Consider the following 20,437-nt stretch of genomic DNA (forward strand, 5'->3'; position numbering starts at 1 on the left):
GTTAATATTACACATGCGTAAGGAAAACTCATTATACATACATAACATGTGCTCTTTAGTGCAGATTAACATGTTATAATCATACAGCTTAACGATGTATTTTTTTTTACAAACCCCGTATGTACAAAAGGTGCTGATCGATAACAAATGAATATGCGCAGCAACTGAAATTAACATCATCCGTTGTGGTTTATTTTGCTAGTTTTGGTGACCATACTACGTATGGTTTATTATGCTTTGTTTTGGTGGAGTTTTGTTAAATGTTTTTTTAGATAATGTTTAACCACCAAAACAAACACTAGACAAAATAAAACACTAGTGACTTGAGATCTATTTCTTTTTGTTGATTCTGGCATATTGATTAGCTTCATTCAGAATTCGTTCGTGGTGTATGTTCGCATCCGCTGTTATCAGCTTCACAGCAAACTTCTTCTAAGATGTGCTATTTTTTCTTCACTATCGCCATTTCAGTTAGGAATCTAGCGTCCCAATGCCCTTCAGTTATTCATTTATAACTCATATCTTTAATGCATTAATGCTTTCTATAAATTTATACAACCTGATATACTTATATTAATTTACGTGACCACGCACCCACACGTACAATCCGTGACTTGACTCGATCTTCGACCGCTTACACTTCATGATGAGAATTCATAGTTCTGTACAACCTGCAGACACCACGTACAATCACATCATTAGCAACCGGTGTCATCATACATAAAATTTAAACATGCATAATTAGGTGTCAATATATCATGCTTTTGCTTATTTTAGTCCATTCAAACCACCCGCATTGGATTTCGGTGTCTACCTTCGACTTCCATCACAAGTATACCTGCATCCCCATTTCATTCTCAATAGGAAAACGGTTAGCATCATTAGATTTCATTCATACGAACATATCCATGTATACGCATAACAAGTCTCATACAATTGTGCATATAACTAAATTCCAATTCATGCATGCATACCCTTTCTATCCGTACATGTACTTACAATTTACATTCTATACAATATTACTTACAAGTCCTAAACACACACATCTATACATGTAAATTGTATACACATAATTCTCCATATTTACGTGTTCATAGTCATACTCTCCTATGAGTCCCAATTACTTACTTACAATTAAACCCATACCTACGCGTATAACTTCTTATTTCATCTTTATGCATATTATCATCATGTAAGATTCCTTCTTACCTATACTTAATAGAAACTATTTCTTAACTACTTTCGACTCATTTACCGTAAACTAACCTTATTACTTCCATTGTCTCATACTTTCTCACACGATTCACAATAATCATCATACTACAATACATTTTACATCTAAAGTGTAAGTCAGGGATTCACTTACCTCGTGCGTCCGAGTTCAAGCATAGCTTCCGTGTTTATCCTTGGCCCGTTTCCCTTCCATGCTTGTGTCCATGTTGACATGACTCCTATCCGTACATGCTATCACATTCATCATAACATGATTAGCATACATGAGCATACATATCTTTTAATGAAGGTTTCTAGCCATATCATCTTATCAAACTAATTTCCCACTTGTAATTCATTCAAAACACATTCCTTATACAAATCTATTATCTAATACATCATCATCACATTCTACATACATTTATTCATTATTAGCATACAATCTCACTTATCATTTTCTCCTAAGCATTTCATCAAACACCTGGTGCGCATATCACTTTCTAAGCATAATGTACAAGTGCTTTAAGCATGTTCTTCCTTATTTCATCTTATGAACCATTACATTCAAGCAAAATCTCATAATCATAAATTCCACGTCAAGTTTATCTATCTTAGCCTATCATACAACACCCTATACATCACAAGATCACACTATAACATCTTCAAGTTCATCATGATCATCATCTTCACACTCATGCAATGGGTTTTATTCTAAATCACCCAATTACTTGAAATTATTCATAACACGAGTTCTATTTGGTGTTTCTAACACCTCTACATGCTTAATTTCATATAAATTCATGGATATCATCAAATCTAAGTTTTTAGACATACCTTATGATCCCCTTGTGAAGGTGATCGTTAATTCATGTTCGGTTGTGAATTTGGACTTCATTCCACCCTTCAATTTGAAGATTTATCAAGAACAAGGGTTTGAACCCTTGTTCTTCTTCTTCCTGATCGTCTCACGCACACACCAAGTGTGTGTGTGTGTTTTCCTTTATTTAATAAATCATGTTTCCCTTTTTAACTGTTTTGGTCCCTCAAACTTCGTTTCAATTAGTAATGAGACTTACACTCATTATCTTGTTACTTATATACATGTCACCACTCGATTAATTATTCCTAGTCAACTTTTATTTACGGTTTCGCTTTTACCCCAAACGGTATTTTACCCGTTTCCTTTATATTAACCGAGTTTAAATTATCAAAACCCATTTTTGGGGTGTTACAATATATATATATATATATATATATATATATATATATATTAGGATCGTTAACTAAATAAGTTCAAGCCAACATTGTTTAGATAGTATTAGTTTCCGACCAATGAGCAGCTTATGGATCAAGCATAGGATGAAGATTACGGCTGCGAACTAGAGTTTATGGTGTCCACTTGATTTTAGATAGCTGTTTTGGTGTTCTTACTTGGTCGTGTTTCTGTTTGTTTGTTTTTCTTTTGATGTCTTGTGGGGTTTTAAAAGCTTGCTAACCCCTTTTCTCAATAAAATGCTTGTATCTTGGCCGTTCAAAAAATATTATTTTTCCTTTTAACAAATTACGGACATTTACTTTAAGTTTTTTTTCGAATGGTGAAAATTCTATATAAAATTTAGAAAGCGGGTCAACAAGAAGCTAAGACCCAATAGTTAAAGGATTACATCACGATATTGAAATCACACCTTCTATCCCACTCGATGTTAGACCATGTGTAGTCGTTAGCCAAATAATGCCCCCACCCTGGGGCGTTTTCTGCCATGTGGCAGTCCAGTCAGCATGTGGGCATTATTGGGGGTTATTGCAAAAATGCCATAGTGGGAAAAATGCCCAATAACGCCCATGCAATCATTACACAATTATTTTTTTTAAATTTAAAACTAAAAGTACTTCATTAATTTAAAAAAAAATTATACTACTAGAAATAAAAAAAACATAATAAAAACGGAAATAAAAAAATAAAGTTAAAAAAAAGATGATGATCTAAAGTCCGTATTTTTCCCGAATTTTTTGGTGATGCATTTGCGCAATGTAGGATCGTTAGACGACCTGACGAGTCGATCAGAAGAGTGCTCAGACTGAATCTGAGGCGGAATTCATTGATTCAGTCTTTGTTTAGCTTGATTTCACAATTTTAACGTCTCTTTTATTTATCTGCTAACAGTATACAAGCTCTGGAGACGATTCGGCAGGGCTTCGCCGTACACAACACAACTGCTACCTCCTAGTTTCGCTTCAAATGACCCCTATATATAGGACATATGGTTTCGCTTATACGGACATGTACGTATAAGCGAAACTACCAACCTACCATATAAGCGGACCTAATGACACATAAGCGGAACTATCCTAGTGTCACATAAGCGAAGCTAACCTAGTGTCATAAAAGCGAAACTATTACTAAATCATGATTTCTCGATTTCCGTGCATGATACAAACAGCCCTAACCTAAGACTCGAACTAAGATGTAGTCGACAGACAACTGCACCAACAGACTCCTCCTTGAATGTTGACGGAATCTTCAGTGAGAGTCTTCAAACATGACAGCTCTTCACTCTTAATCGGTCTTCTTCAGGAACTCTTCCTGGAATTATGTACCCGGAACTTTCTCTGGCTTTAACTTTCATCAGACTCCCCCTATCATCATGCTGGGATCGCCGTCTGGAATTCGTTATCACCATTGAAATCAACTCCTGGCTTTATCAACTTAAACTCTTCTCAAGTTCTGATGTATCTCCTGGCTTTCCGTAGCAACAGGATCAGAAACCTATACAACTTCAAACATTCTATTACAAATCACCAAAGTTGTGATTCGACTTAATGAATCAACTAAGCATTCAAGAATTTTTCACATTTAAAAATTTATTAACTTTTAAACTTTCCAACATCTGATAAAACATTTCAAACCAAATTAACCAAACCATCTGTTCATCATGTTTATCCTTTGAGATTTTGAATTTCAGCTCTCCAACATCAGTTGTCGAAAATCTTTTTGGATTTTTCAAAAATGAAACATAAATGCAATAACAAAAATTAATGCAGAAATGAAATATATACAAACATATTTTTGTGAGTTCGTGCAAGAGGATCATATCAGCTGCCGACTAAACACTAGCACCGTTAAGCTGTTATTTCATTTTAAGCTTTTAAACAGTTCGCGTTGATTGCCGATATATTGATCCACTTAAATTCTCACAAAATCTTCAACCTGTTCGGGATACAGAATTAATGTTTTAGAACTTAAACCTCTACATGTGTCCCACCTCAGTATATACTCCCGCATCCAGACCCCAGTATTCAGTCTTACAGGTGAGTATACCACAGCTGATATCTGTTAAGGGGTAGGTGCGAGGGCCGTGAGAGCTCTGGTCGATACTTCCGTATACGCAGAGAGATGACGGCTTCGACTTTTGGTGTGTCCCCTTTAGAGGATCTTTTAATTACAACAGCAGCGACTATTAATTTTATTGTTTCATCAGCATGCTGAAGGCGAGCTTATATTTCAAAGCTTTTTGTAGAAAGTATTATCCGGGGACTAGGTCAGTACTTCCATACAGCAGAAGTCCCGGGATAATACCCCAGATATCACTGAGCATAAAGACCTAGTATCTCAGAATACGGGACCCTTCAAACAGGATTTCAGGGGTTACCTATATATATCCTGGAGGTGTTCCCCACGTAAACGCAAGTGAAATTTATGTTTATATCTCAAACTGATCTACTACTTCTGTGAAAACCTATCGACACATCTTTAGCGAGACTGCTTAATTGCATTTATACATTACAAATCTTTAGCATACTGTGCCAGTCTAGCTGATGTACTATCATTTCCCCTTTTTTCACACCAAAACTCATTTTTAATTTTTCCGGATGTTTTTTTGACATTTTCAAGTTTTCTAATTTTTTTAAAATTTTTCTCCCCCTAAAATCAAAATATGTTTCAATTTTGATTTTCTGGGAAAATTTGAAACAAACAGTACTAATTTGACAACTTGATGAGAATCACTTCAATTCTCCATCCACTTGGCGTAAACAATCAGAACTCCCCCTCACAACAAACTATTTTCCTATTGTGATCTCAAAACACTTAAGTTTGTTTTAATCAAAATGGTTTTTCCGGAAAACTTAGTTTGTTTACCAATCATTTGTAGATTTGGGGTTGTCTCATCATCTTGTTTTCTTCATCCACATGACAGATTTTACATTTTCAGTTTTACCATAAACCATTTGTAGAAAATCAAGTACAACTTAATGTCCCTGATTTACCACATGTTAGGCGAAAAAAATCACCAGAGTGAAATTTCTCAAGAAATGTGCCGATTCATGTTCCACGCTTACCAACCTGGGAACTCCGGCAAGTCAGGTTTTTCATTTAAACAGATTCACCCAAGCCTGACGGTCCTTGGGTGATTTCGAATTCTTGTTCAATAATGGTGGAAAATTTACATCATCCATTGTTAAACCTGAATTCTCATTTTTTACCTCAACCAATGGCTCCTCTGGCTTTGACAAACCAAAATCATTGCCTGAACATGGCTTGTCTGACTTTGATATGTCAGATTCATCGCCAGAAGGTGGCTTGTCTGACTTTGACATATCAGATTCATCGCCGACCATTTTCTTCTTCTTCTTTTCTTCTTTTGTCCTCAGATTTGTATCTGATGAATTCGCCTGGCTTGACTTTGCATTCGAGGGAGTCGATTCATCAGAACTCTTATTTTTACCAACAAATGAACCCGAGGACAAAATCTTCTCAAGATACTCTCTCGCCTTCTTCCTCTTTTTCCTCAGTCTGTCTTTCTGCCCCTGTGAAAGTTTAACTTTCTTTTCTTGAATTATCTGTTCTTGAACTTTAGGTTTTAAAACCCTCTGTTCATAAGGCTTGACTTTAACTGGAATTTTTGCCAATTTCTGAGAATTAACACTCAATCTTTCATTCAATCTCTTTGGGCAATCTCTGGCAATGTGACCTCTAATTTGACAGTTAAAGCATCTTCTCGTCTCATAACTCCTTCTCTGGCAGTTAACAGCAATGTGTCCTTGATAACCACATCGGTAACACACTCTGTTATCGTACCAATCACCATTTTCAGCCCAAATACTAAGATCAAAGCATTGTTTGGCTTGGTGATATTCCTTTCTCCTGTTGATTGCTGGATTTGACTTTTCAGCACTGTGGTTCTACCTGCACCACTTATTACCAACAATTTTTGAGTTTTCATTTTTTACTTTTTGTAATTTTTTATTTTGATTGGATGATCGATCTGATGAACTTTTATTATCTTTTTGAACATTTTTCTCATTTTTAATTTTTTGTTTCTGTTCCACTTTCTTCTTCAAAGGTTTTTGCTTAGAGCATTCACCTTTTTCAGTTGATTGCAGAACAGCTTTCTGAAATTTTTCTTTTAATTTCAACAACAATTTTTGTTTTTCAATATTTTTATTTTTCATCATCAGATTTCTCATCGCAATCTTCAACTTTGACATTGTCAAAGTTTGTGACATTGTCACTTATTGGAACATAATTGATTGGTTTTGGACAGGGAAAATTCAAACTGTCTGATGCAGTCACAAAACCTATCAATTTCTTCTCAAGTTCATCAATCTTGTTTCTTGAATTTTCAGCTTCATTTTCAAGCTGAGATATCCTTTCAAGATGAGACTTGATTGATTTTTCATTCTCATTTTTCATGTTTTCAAGAACAGTCTTTTCATTTTCCAAAACTTTTATCTGTTCTTGAAATTTCGTTTCATTAGCTTTCAAATTCTTGTTCTCAAGCTTTATTCAGAAATCTTCATTTTCTGAGGATTTCTTGTTGCTTTCAAAGTCTCTTTCTAACTCTTTGATTTTCTTTTGAGCACTTTCACCTTCTTTTTCAAGTTTAATAATTTTCTGAAGATGGGAATTTATCATTTTTTGCTTTTCAATGTTGTTTTGACTAAAAACATTTCTCTCATCTTCAAGAATTTTCATTTGATTTTGAAATTCTTTTTCAATTCTTGATTTTTCAATTTCAAAACTTTTAATCTTTTCTTCCAAAACTTTTGCCTTTTCTTTCTCACTTTTGTTTTCAGATTTCAAACTGTTCAAACCATCCAACAGTTTGTCATTTTCAGCTTTTAGTTTCTCACAATTTCCCTGCAAAACCAGAATCTGTTTTATATCAGTTTGCTTCTCATTGTTCAACTTCTTGACTTCCAACATCAAACTTTTCGCATCCTTCAAGAGTTTGCCATTGTCAGCCTCAAGTTTATCACATTTAAAGCACACTGATACGAAACCAGATTCTTCTTTCACAGATTCTTCATTCTTTGGAATATCCTTTGTTTCCATCTTGTATGTTCCTGCACAAAAGAGTTTAACGAAATCAAAAGGATTCATACTTTCATCAATATAACATTTCCTTTTAATATCATATTTCAGACTACTCTTTGTTACAAGACACACACGAATTCTTTTATCAATTTCAGTAAGTACATCCAATTCCAATTTTTGTAAATTCTTTTCCATTTCGTTCAAAAATTCCTTCCTTTTCTTATATTCCTTACGAAACTCTGCATTAACCTCATTAAAGAACTGTTTTGGATAAAGTTCTTGAAAAAAATCTTTCTTTTTTAGCTCAACCAAGAATTCATCCCACTTAGCAGGTAATGCATTTGTCAATTTCGATATCTTTTCATCATTTGATATTCTAATATCCTTATTCCTCAAATTGTTCGTTAAAATTTTAAACCGTATTTCCAACTCATTCAACGTTTCATCTTTTTGACACATGAAATGTTCAAAACTTTAACCCAAATGTCCTTACTCACATTTCTATAATTGGTATCCACAGTTCTCATATACCAACTATTTAAACTTTCAAGATTATTGTTTTCTTGTTCATCAAAGACCATTGCCATTTTTTTTACCAATCCAACAACTTTTTAGATTTTTTTTTAAAAAATCAACAAGTGTCTTATAAGCGAAACTGCAAGATGTGCACTTGGAGCGGATCTAGTAATGTTCAAATGAGCGGAACTGTGAGTTGTCACAAGAGCGAACTTCAGATGTCACTATAAGCGAAACTTCAGTTGTCAGAAAAGCGGAAATGTGATCTTGGATGTTCACAAAAGTGGAACCTTGTGTGTCTTATAAGCGAACCTCAAGTGTCACAATAAGCGAACCTTACAAGCGAAACCTCTACTAAATGATCCAATAAGCGGACCTCTGAAGCGGAACCTTAACAAACATGTCACTACAAGCGGACCTCTTGAGCGAACCTGATGCAATTTGAAGCGGACCTTTTCAAAATATGTACGAATAAGCGGACTTGAACCTGTCAAATAAGTGGAACTACCAAATGTCCGTAAAAGCGGAACCACTTCGCACATCAATTTGGTCCATTTTTAGTCCGTATTTTGGTCCAAAACTTTCCAGGGTTTGTTAATGTCCAATAACACACAGTCTGTGAAATTTTGATCCAATTTTGACCGTGAAAATTTTCTGAATTGATGAAAGAAGGTGTAGAAATCAGAATTTTTGAGCAAAAACGAGCTAAACGGTAAGAACTCTTCCTCCTGAGCTCTGATACCACATGTAGGATCGTTAGACGACCTGACGAGTCGATCAGAAGAGTGCTCAGACTGAATCAGAGGCGGAATTCATTGATTCAGTCTTTGTTTAGCTTGATTTCACAATTTTAACGTCTCTTTTATTTATCTGCTAACAGTATACAAGCTCTGGAGACGATTCGGCAGGGCTTCGCCGTACACAACACAACTGCTACCTCCTAGTTTCGCCTCAAATGACCCCTATATATAGGACATATGGTTTCGCTTATGCGGACATGTACGTATAAGCGAAACTACCAACCTTCCATATAAGCGGACCTAATGACACATAAGCGGAACTATCCTAGTGTCACATAAGCGAAACTAACCTAGTGTCATAAAAGCGAAACTATTACTAAATCATGATTTCTCGATTTCCGTGCATGATACAAACAACCCTAACCTAAGACTCGAACTAAGATGTAGTCGACAGACAACTGCACCAACACGCAAGGATCAACGTGTCACCTTGGAGGTGGTCGATCGGTTTGGACAAAAACTCAATGTCCTTTTCCATTTGTCTCGCCTCTTGCATCTCGTTAAACTTTTTGGTTTCGGCGATGCGTTCTTTCATAGTCTCCAAACGTTGGTGGCCGAGATCTCGTATGTCTTGGAGACGATGGTTTATCTCCTCGAAATCTTCCTTCAACTCTAGACCGGAAGACGACTCCGCCGGTTTTTTTCCGGTTCGCTTATCTTTTCTTCTACCGGGCGGTCGGGCCAACTCTTCTTCAACTTGTTCGTCGACGTGCACAACAACATTTAGATCGCCATTGCAGGCATCGGAAGTCGGTGTTTCAGGGTCAACGGAGGATGATATTTTTGACCGTTTAGCTCGACGTCTACTACTCGACGTCATGGTCACTACGCCCGCCCACTTTGGACTTTTTCGTAGTAGTTCCCAACACTTATGGTACGGGAAAACGCTTTTCGTTCTCTCGTACACTTCCATAGCCCTCGTTAAAACCCCGACGTCACCTTCTCCGCTCGGGCGATTATCGTAGTTACGTTTATACACTTCTTGGAAGGAGTGACACTTGTTGTTGATGTCGGTTCATTTGCTAGAAATGGAATCTTTGTCACGATGTTCGCCCTTACCCCACGTGCTATAAAAGAGTGCACGAATCATATTCCAAAATTCAGGGCCCGTTTGAAAGTTTGCTACAAATTGAAAAATAAAGTTGTACGTTAAAAATAAAATAAAATAGACGTGTACGAAAAAAAAAAGTAAAAAAAAAATATAAAAGTTACCAATATCGGGGTCCTCCGAAACATCGACACACGCCCGAAACAACGTGTATTCCTCCTCCTTCGTCCAACTAATGTAAGAATGCTTACGTCGAGGTTCGTTCGGTTCCTTCTTCTTATGAGACCTTTTGCCGCGTTTCGATGTCTCTCGATCCGGTTCGGGTTGCGTCTCCGGCACGATATCCACATCGGGTTCGGCTTGTTGTTGTGAAGGTTGCGAGCCGCCGGCTTGACCAAAGCAGAAAGTGGGTTGCACGAATGGAGTAGCGCCATTCAAGAAAGCCACGTACGATAACATGTTCGGGTCCATGTCTTGAAGGTTAAAGGGTTGTTGCGGTTGGGTTGTGTTTGGGTTCACGGGTCTTGAGGGGACACCAAATGGGGGTTGGAATGGGTTCATATTTTTATAAATTGTAGAAGTCGTAGAGACAAAGTTTGATGGTGTGTGAGAGTTTTTTTATAAAAAAGTGTATGAACTAGTGGGTATTTTATAGTGTATTATATTGGATTTAAAAAAAATAAATAAATAAAGAAACTTACCATTGCCAACGGTCAACTCGTCCCCCAAAGCAAAATTTAGGCGTTTTTTTTAAAACATGACGGTGGCCCTTTTTTCGCAAATACCACCCAAGGGGCGGAGACCGGGCGTTTTCCGGCGTGTTTGGTGAAAATTAAAAAAAAAACGCCCCATTACGGGCGGTCTTACAAAATTGCTATTGATTAGAGACAGCGAAAGGAAAAAAAAAACTAAAGAAAATAAATAAATTACCAAACTATCTTTTAACTTTTATTTTTTTGGTTATGTACATATATCGTTATGTACATATTTTTAAAGTATACTAGTTAAATTTCTGCCCGCGCATTGCGACGGAGACCCAATGACTGCAAAACGTATGTCAGTAATGGCAAGCAGATACCGAATATCAAAACATAAATAAAAATGTCGTGAAAAGGAGAGTCAAGCTGTAAAAAAAAAAAAAAAACCGATTTTAAATAACCTAATATACAATAATAATAATAGGAACCACACGTCCTACACGTTGGAAATTCGCTTGTTTTCAGTTCAGTTATTACGGTGCTAACACGTTAAAATATGGATGAGCTCGGTACCGGTAACGGCACCGAATGTACCGATCGGGAAAATCATCGAAATTAGGTACCGGCACCGAAAATGCTCGGCACAATACAGTATGGTATTTGAAGGTAAAAATCAATAAATATAGGTATGGTGCTAAACTGGTGTCGAACCGAAAATAACGATTCTGAAAACGCCAAAAGGTGGGTACCAAATTGGTACCGAAAATGATTTGGTACAGTAAATTTGGTACCGATACGATACCGGATTGATTACTTGATTTGATACGATTTGCTCATCAATAATCTAAATATTCAAGTTTATTTTACATGCTACAATTCATTCATTACGTAAAAAGACAAAAAATAAAGCAAAATAAGTTGTTGTGTATATAAAACCTCATTCAAACGAAACACAGCTTACTTACTGTGTGTATGAAAAGTAATCTAAACTGTGCAATTACTTGCATTGCTATGTTGCTACAGGATTTGATGAGCTCGGTACCAACCGGTACCAAAAATACCATCACCGAAATCCCCAAAAGTGGGTACCGATACCGAATATACCTGGTACAGTACGGCTTGATACGGTCGGTACTGGTACAGCACCGGTATTTGAGGGTAAAACCGATGAATACCGGTGCTAAACAGATACCGAAAATACACTTAGTTTGGTAAATTTGATCCCGGTACCGATACCCGATACTATTCATTCATTTATATTTTTATTGCTGTTAACTCATTTTCCCTTTTAATATTTATTATTTATTACTGTTAATTTAGTTGGTTTTTTAATAACTAGTGGGAATGCACGCGCGTTGCGGCGGGTGTCCGACTGATATCTGATTAAATTATGATGTGTATTACGAATCATAGCCCATTCCAAGTTCCTAACATTTTCATTCAATGACTCGCGCGATGTGAGGCTGCACATTTTAAAACACAATGGAGTTGCCACTTAGCATGTTGTAGATAGTGAATACTGCGTTTGGATAAATATGAGTATTAAGAATTGTTTTTAATTCATTGGTTAAAAATAGAAACTCGGATATTGGAATTGTTGAGCATCAAAAAGGTGACCATCATGATTCATAACCATCGGCTTTGTTGTCGTCATCAATATCATCATGTCATCATCGTCGTCGTTGGCATCCTAAGTTGATCTTGCAAACTCAGCACTGGCATCCCGAGCTGGCACCGGCTTCTTGTGCTTCCCCGCTTTCCTTATACAGCTTTTGACCAGTCATTCTTGCTATCCTTTGTCTACAATATCATTCAAGTCAATTAACCAAATCTGAAGTTAAGTAATCAAATAGTTACGTCTAAGTACATGCTTGATTTTTTTTAAATGTTAGATAAATGCACATAACTTTTGGCTTCTTCTTCTCTCCTTTTCGCAACAATTTCTTTGTTGGGAGGATATTCTAGCAAACTTGAAGGATCACAAGCAAGTGGCTTTGTTGTAAAGAACTGCTAAAGAAAAATTAATCGTTACGTAACTCATCTGATCACAAAAAAAAAACTCTACACATTATATTCAGTATTTAAAAAATGAGAATTACCTCACTCTTCAAAACAAGTGTTGTAGTTCCTCTTTCTTCATGATCTATTGCAAGTAAAGTTTGCATAAGCCCAATAGCAGCTCAAGGAAAACCTTTAAAGATTTCTAAAATGCGTCTTTATAAGGCTGGACGGGCTTGTACGCTGTTGAGTGAAGTAATTTTGACTTTATCCAGTAACTATCAGTTACGATGAACCACAAAGCTTAAATTCTATGCAGTTGCTCAACCTACAAGATACAGTTGAATGGGTAATTTAAAACTCTATCTAGAACAAGAAACAGGTCTAACAGTTAAAGTATATAGAATCTCCTTGTTTATTCTTCATGATTTTATCATAATATAAAAATAATCATGGTGTAGTGTAGTACAACTTTTTAAACTGGATTGATAATCTAAAAATTGATATTACCTTAGTCCAACCAAGCATGATAGGCATGCCAGCATATAATTCTCCAAGGATACATCTTGCACTCCATAAGCCCACACCAAATCCACAATGAGTTGTTCCAAGTAGCAACTCTGGTGGTCGATTCTACAGAGTAACAACCCGGCTGGTCAGTGTCAAGATTTAACTCTTTACAAAAAATTGCCAACCCAAAGTCAATCACTATTCCAACAACGAACAAATACAGAAATTCCCGATTGCAGTCAAAACCTAAAAAGCTGACAAGCATAATCAAAATCCTAAAAACACGCACGTCCGGAATGTAAATTTTAAATCTTTTTTCGTGCTTACTTTCTGAAAATGACCAACTTGATTTGTGCTATCAACAAGATGAGCAGCTTTCCCAAAGAGCATGTAGACCTCAGTACCGATAACAACCGCCTCAAACCTTTTGCAAGTCAAACCAGAATACACACCATCCCCGGAACCTTTTGTGACCGGAATGGACTTACCAGTTGGAGCCGACTACAAAAGTAGGTTCACCGGTTCAGTAAAAAAAAATACTAAAACATGATTAAAAAACAAATTTACATAATCGCAAATGTTTGACCACTAACCTAGACAATCTTTAAGGGTTCGCCATTAAGCAAACGAGCATTAGCTGGAATAATATCTTCCCCATTCCATTTACCATCTCGCAAAAGTCTTAAAAGTCTTTTTTTATATAATCACTTTGAAATTATAGTTGTTATAGTCTAATATGACAAAACATATTGTGTCAGCGGCTACGACTGAAAGTAGTTCCCCTGTTAGAGTGGCCGATTTTGTCCAGTGCAAAGCTGACCTTTAATGGTCTTCCTAAAAAAAGCATGTGGTTTAATAAACCATGTGGTTACAAGCTAAAACGCATTTCAAGATTTTTGTTTTTTGGTAAAAGGGTATTTACAAACCTTCCCATTCATGGCATCTTTAGCTGAACGTGCTTTATCTTCGCTTGAGAAATTTACAAACCCGAAACCTCTTGACCTGCCACTATCTTTATAATACATGATCCTTACTGCATACAATAAACAACTCAACCAACTTCATGTACATGTAAAACCTACCAATATACCATTCAAGGCTGTCAACCACTCAAAACCAATTACATCTAATCACTTCAACTTAATTAGACATATATCATTTTCTTATTATTTCATGCGTTCGAACTAAAAATGTTAATTATAATCACCTAACCCATTAGTTCCCTGGCAGTTAGGCTTGAATAAGTTAACTTGATAAATATGATCCATAAAATAAAAATGAATTGATGACCCCTTGAACCTACAGTGTTGACGAAATTGAGGGCCCAATGGAAGTATCTCAAGATGGCACTATCAAGTTAGAAGAAAAAGACAGGATCGATTACGCTGTAGTGACTGGGTGTGAGCATGTACCGTTTCTTTTTACGTTCAAAGAACATGTAGCATCGGGTAAACCCGAGAGCTTCGATGGGGAGCTTCTAGTGCCATGTTATATAGTATATATAAAGTTATAAACTTAACTTACCTAGTCTCCAAGTTCAGATTAATAACATGTTGAAAAGAACTTTCATCATACTCACATATATCAGATGAACTTTTTCTCTGCGTGATAACCATCATCACAAAATTAATTCACCAAGAACATTCCAATCTGAAATAACTTAAGAAACCATCATTCAAAAAGAAACGGAACACAACAGCATTAATCACAAGTTCATAACGACTTTCACTATCATCAACTAACTGGTGCAAAAATGCAAGAAAGTGAAGTATGACAAACCTTACAAAGGGGACACTTTACCAAGGATTATTGAGGGGAATGTGTACCCGGAACAAATTTCACCCATTGAAGGATGCAATTGTAGCAAAACTTATCTGCAAAATAACAAATAACCCATTGAAGGATGCAATTGCGTGTGACAATGATCTCAAAAGCAGGGGCGGAGCTAGTGTATTAGAAGGGGTAGCCCGCGCTACCACTCAACCCCGTCTCCGTACCGTTTTCGTAGTGTAAAAAAATAAAAAAAAAATCCAATTTTATACAAAGAATACCCCTGATCACCCAAAAAAAATTGGGTTACCTGTGAATTTTTAGGCTACCTCCGCAACTGGACTCATAACATTGGTGCTGAAGCAAATGGACCAAATGTAATCGCAGGACAGGATGAAGAGGCCATTAGCTTTGCTGTTGATTCTTTACCCAGATCGATGTGTTGAATATATTTAAAAAACTACAAAACTGCCTATATAACATAAAAAACACATCAAACCTGGCATGTGGTAGCAGTAAAAGTCTCATGTTCAACCCTCTGAGCTATTTTCTTAAATTCCTGTAGTCTCTCGTATCTATAGAAAGGAAGATTTTTATTCAACGTATCCATTCTGCACAAGATGAACATATGTCAGACAAAATAATGCAACTATATATCACAAACTTCAAACATGATTATACAAAATTCTTAAACATAGGTCACACCAAGCATGACAACATAATCAAACTCTTAAAGCACAACAACAAAAAATATAATATCCCACAAGCAGCACTTCCACCTCGCGAATTCGCCCAATAACCACTCTTCACTTTCACATCCCCATTAGGAAAAGCAAGATGAACAATCTAATTAATAGAGAAATAAAAAAAAACAAATCGAAGCACCTAGGGTTAGGGGTTACCTGTTTCTGAATCTTCGTGGGTGGATCTCAAATCAACTCTAATCTTCATTTTCACCTTGCGGTTCTGACATTGAACCCTAGATTTTTTTAACAATCTATCCATCTCACAAGATCGCGTCGATTGAGGTAAGAGTCGAAAAACAGGCTAGAGGGAGATGAGATTCATCTCCATTGATGGAACCTGAAACGAACATTAGGTTATAGGGGAGTTGGGAACTGACGAGTACTGAAAGGTCGCATTCAACCATGGTGATTAATATTCGAGAATGACAATGAGTTGGAGGCCGGTTTGTTAGGGGAGAGGGGCAATAATGGAAGAAAATGGAAAAAAAAATAGGGACTTTAACTGACTTTTCACATGCCATCTTAAAATTAGGGCTAGAAATGACTATTATATCCGTGAGAGATGCTTTATATAGATATATAGATAAAATAAAATAAGGATAATGACAAATGATTAATCTCTTGGTCAAACTCAAACATTTTCAACTTGTTAAGAAAACGACTAAAATTTATTAGGGGCTACTAAACATACCCTCACTTATTACTTTTTATACCCCTTTTCCATATAATCACATTTAAACTTGTCATATTTACCCTCTAAGCAAGTAATATTTTTTTTAAAGTATTCTTTTTTGTGACAACCTGAAATCTAGAACCTTTCGTTGTGTCGTGATGTAACTTGTTTGTACATTATGTGACTAGTGACTGACTAAACTTAATGGTAACGTGAATCTTTATGTGATATGTGCTTTGTTATGTGTGCATTGGTATGTATATATGTATGTGTTATATGCGAGCCGAGAACCCAACCCGAGAACAAGGAACCCGACTCGAGACCATGAGGTCTCGAGTGATTTGTGACCAAATGGGCCTTGGGCCGAGAACCTAGTGGCCGGTTGGGCCATTGGGCCGAAAACCCTTAGCCGAAACCCATTAAGGATGCACCACTTGAACTAGCCTATATAAACCACCCTTAGTAACCCTTGTCACTTGTTGAAACATTGCAACACATCCACACTTCTCCTATTCTCTCTCTCACTAGTAAACCTTCAACAACACCACTTTTCTTCTCTTCTCGGTTCAAGCTTGGATCTCGGACAAAGACTCGGTCAAGACCATCACTCGGACACTCCATCTTCTCGGTTTCTTTCTCTTTGTTTTCGGCTCATTCTTCACAACCGGTTAGTGCTTATTATGTGCATAGGATTTATGGTTGTTAAATGAACTAGAAATGCTTGGTTAGTAGTATTATGCATGATTTTTAGGATGGTTTGTGAAGCTTGACTATATGTGAAAAACCCCTATGTATGAAGCTTGATAACATGTTTATAATGGCTATAGAATAGTGGTTTAAAAATGCTTATGGCCAACCAAAACTATGTTCAAGGTTATAACATGTATGTTTTCTAGTTTTGTATCATGATCTTGTTAAAAACATGTGGATTTGGTTCATAAATATATGGATTTGTTTGACATGAAAACCCTAGAAATTTATGAATATAGGATAAACTTGTTGAATATGGTTTAAAGGTTTCAAAAATGGCAAAGTTTGATCTATTTTCATTGCTGGTCAGTTTAGGAAAAATGTTAGTGGAACCTTATTGGCTGTTTCCTAATCTGGGTCTGATTGCATAGTACATATTGGACTGTTAGACCTGCATCATCACGTGTACATGAAAAAGACAGCATTCCGACTCGCAACCGCACCGTTGCGACTCGCAACCAAGGCAAGACAACTCGAGACCACGTAGTTGCGACTCGCAACCATAGCATGACAACTCGAAACCTCACGATTGCGACTCGAGACTACGACGGTTGCGACTCGCAACCACAGCATGATGACTCGAGACCACACGGTTGCGACTCGCAACCATAACGTGACAAGCCGAGACCTCCTGGTTGCGACTCGAGACCATCCGGTTGCGAGTGGGCTGTCCATTTTGGTTATTGGGCCGATATGTGTGATATGGGCTATCTGTTAACTGGACTATGTGTTACTGTTTGATTTTGTAAATGATAGGGCCGGCCCAGTAACCCACTGTTTACTTGTATGCATGATACGTGTTAGTTATGTGTAGATTTTTATGTGAATACTTGTACACCGAACCTGACCTATACCGGTAACCATGTTAGGACGTGGTGACCAACGTGATTGACAAGTAACCTAAACCTACCGAGCAACCCAAGGTGAGTTCACAACTTAAAAGCATGCGTCCCGGTGGTTTGGGACACGAGACTAAAACAACCCTATCCCCTGGTAAAAGGGGATACCATTTACATACCTTCCCTAGTTATGGGAACAAAACTTACTTTTCCTTCCCTGGTATTGGGAAACCTTTTGGACAATCCTATCCCCTGGTAAAAGGGGATACCATTTACATACTTTCCCTGGTTATTGGGAACAAAACTTACTTTTCCTTCCCGGGTATTGGGAAACCTTTTGGTTAATTACTGTTTATACGGATTGCAACTAACGGCACTAAACGAAACTCTATCACTCAAGTCCCTACTACAAATACCGATTAGTCGCCGGGTTCAGGCGAGCGGGTTATTAGTTGATAGCGCTATTTAGGTGTTTACCAGCCTCACACCGTGCCCTGGTTTGGGACGGTCGTGAACTAATGTACTCAGATATCCGTCAATGATGATAGAACATTGACATCGGGGCATCCTGCGGATACGCAACGGTTACTAGTGTTCGGTATTGGAAAAACAGTTTAGTCGCTAACTTTTGGGGTAGCTCCCCAGGGCATGTATAAACGGGTAAATTAACCGGTGAAACAAGTTTTTGGTAATTAAAACTGGACAACTAGTGAACTCACTCAGCATTATTGTTGACTCCTTACTGCATGCTTTGCAGGTAACCAATGATTCAGGAGCTGCTGCTTGGGGATGTGTAGTGTTCGTCAACCCCGTGTGTTGGGATAACTGTTTTGCACAATGAACTGCCTTTAAAACTATTCTGGTTTATGCTTCCGCTGTTTTGATTAAACTAATTACCGAACCTAAACTCTAATGTTACTAATTACTTCGGATATTAAATATTTCTACTATTAATTAAATGCTCAGTATAATTGGTGGCTGGATCCTGGTCAGTCACGCCCTCGAAGCGGGTGTTATCCGCAGGTGGAATTTGGGGGTGTGACAGATTGGTATCAGAGCCATTGGTTATAGTGAACTTGGTTTTAAAAAGGGGAAAATCTTTTTGGAGAAAACCAGACTATAACCCGTGACTCGTGACGACACTACACTCCAAGTACAAGGCTCAACACTTTTGACCTCATAGCTCGGACCAGTGTTTACTTGTTTGCTTACTTTATGTTTCCTGTTTCGCTATACGTACTAGTATGCCTAACTAGTGAACGCCCACATACGATATTGCATGTGATTGCACGTTAGCACACCAATATGAATTCATGTACACTTTCTCGTATCATGTGATTGATAGGGTGGTAATTCCCTAAACCTCCATGACTTACACTACTTGATACTCTTTGAAATCTACTCGAGTGTGGGGAACCATTTGACATGAGTTAAGAGGAGCTGAGATGAACATGCAAATCACAATATTATTGTGGGTGCACACATAATAATATAGTGGGGTGGATGTGAGTCCCAGTGAGGCTTAACAAGTGAAAAAGGGGTTCCGTTTCGTTATTTGTATGATGAGAAACACAACAGTCCATAGGAGCCGTAGCAGTGATTGTCTCCTACTCGAACACGATCTTTTCACTTCTCACTACACCCCTTTCGAACCTCGATGCTATCGAGTATTACCTGAACACCCATATGAACGCCTAGCAAACTGTGTAGAACATTAGGTGCTTATACGAACATCCCCGGGATGGATGTTGAAACGACAATGATTGGTCTATATCCTTCTCACCTTTCTTCGCTTGCTGGAACTTAACGTGTTGACGTCTTAAATCCCGAAGTGCGATCACTTCTGCAACACTATCTCAACATACCGTGTATTACTCAGTCAAGAGGGTAGACGTAGTACCTTACTGGCTTCAGCATTTGAACGACCCTAGTCACCGACAACGAGCATCAGCGAATTGACTCCAATCGAACCCTTAACCCTAGTCAGCGGCTCATAGGAGCCAGCTCTTACGAATCAGTCGGGCCATAAGCGATGACAATTGACAATGGTGCGGAAATGCGTAACGGCCAGCTCAATAAGTACACCTTGGGACGCGGCACGGAAACGTGACAAGATGGACTTGTCAGTGAAGGATCGTAGCGCACCATTTCAAGCAACGACATCAGAAACAACAGTCGCGACAACATCAAGGTCAACAACCAGGGGAATGATGATAGTAATGGGAATCCTCGCAACCGTAACAACAACATTGGAAATGATGCTCGTGGAAGGGCATTTAGGATTGGCGCAGGCGACGCCAGGCATAGTAGCAACATGGTAGCTTGTATGAGTAGTTGTTTGCTTCATCTCTATTCTGCTCGACCCTGATACTTCTTGAAACCGAACCAGATGTGGAATCGACTGATGGCAAGTCAAATAGAATCTCAAAAGTTCGTTAGGATGTAAACACGACCTTGTGGGACGAGTGTCCGATGTCGACCTTCCTTCTACCACACTCGATGGTTACAACGCAGTAGTTAGTGTGAATTGGTTACCCAGGAATCACGCGAATATACCCAGT

At 37.6% G+C, this 20,437-nt stretch overlaps 1 long non-coding RNA gene across 10 annotated transcripts; it reads right to left on the reverse strand.

Moving 5' to 3' along the window:
• Positions 1–12,091: 12,091 nt before the first annotated feature.
• LOC110935914 lies at positions 12,092–16,147 on the reverse strand. 10 transcript variants are annotated; one of them, XR_004891734.1, is made up of 10 exons: positions 15,771–16,146; positions 15,179–15,479; positions 14,878–14,972; positions 14,678–14,699; positions 14,025–14,131; positions 13,692–13,932; positions 13,426–13,599; positions 13,099–13,221; positions 12,690–12,916; positions 12,092–12,597 (listed from the first exon to the last, which is right to left on the reverse strand). It is a non-coding gene; the product is annotated as an uncharacterized LOC110935914 (long non-coding RNA). The 10 variants fall into 10 exon arrangements; XR_002589548.2 differs by having other exon boundaries at positions 14,025–14,972; positions 15,179–15,225; positions 15,368–15,479; positions 15,771–16,147; XR_002589545.2 differs by having other exon boundaries at positions 14,025–14,972; positions 15,179–15,282; positions 15,368–15,479; positions 15,771–16,147.
• Between the last annotated feature and the right edge of the window lie 4,290 nt (positions 16,148–20,437).

Source organism: Helianthus annuus, chromosome 4 (genome assembly GCF_002127325.2).
Source record: "Helianthus annuus cultivar XRQ/B chromosome 4, HanXRQr2.0-SUNRISE, whole genome shotgun sequence".
Classification (NCBI taxonomy): domain Eukaryota; kingdom Viridiplantae; phylum Streptophyta; class Magnoliopsida; order Asterales; family Asteraceae; genus Helianthus; species Helianthus annuus.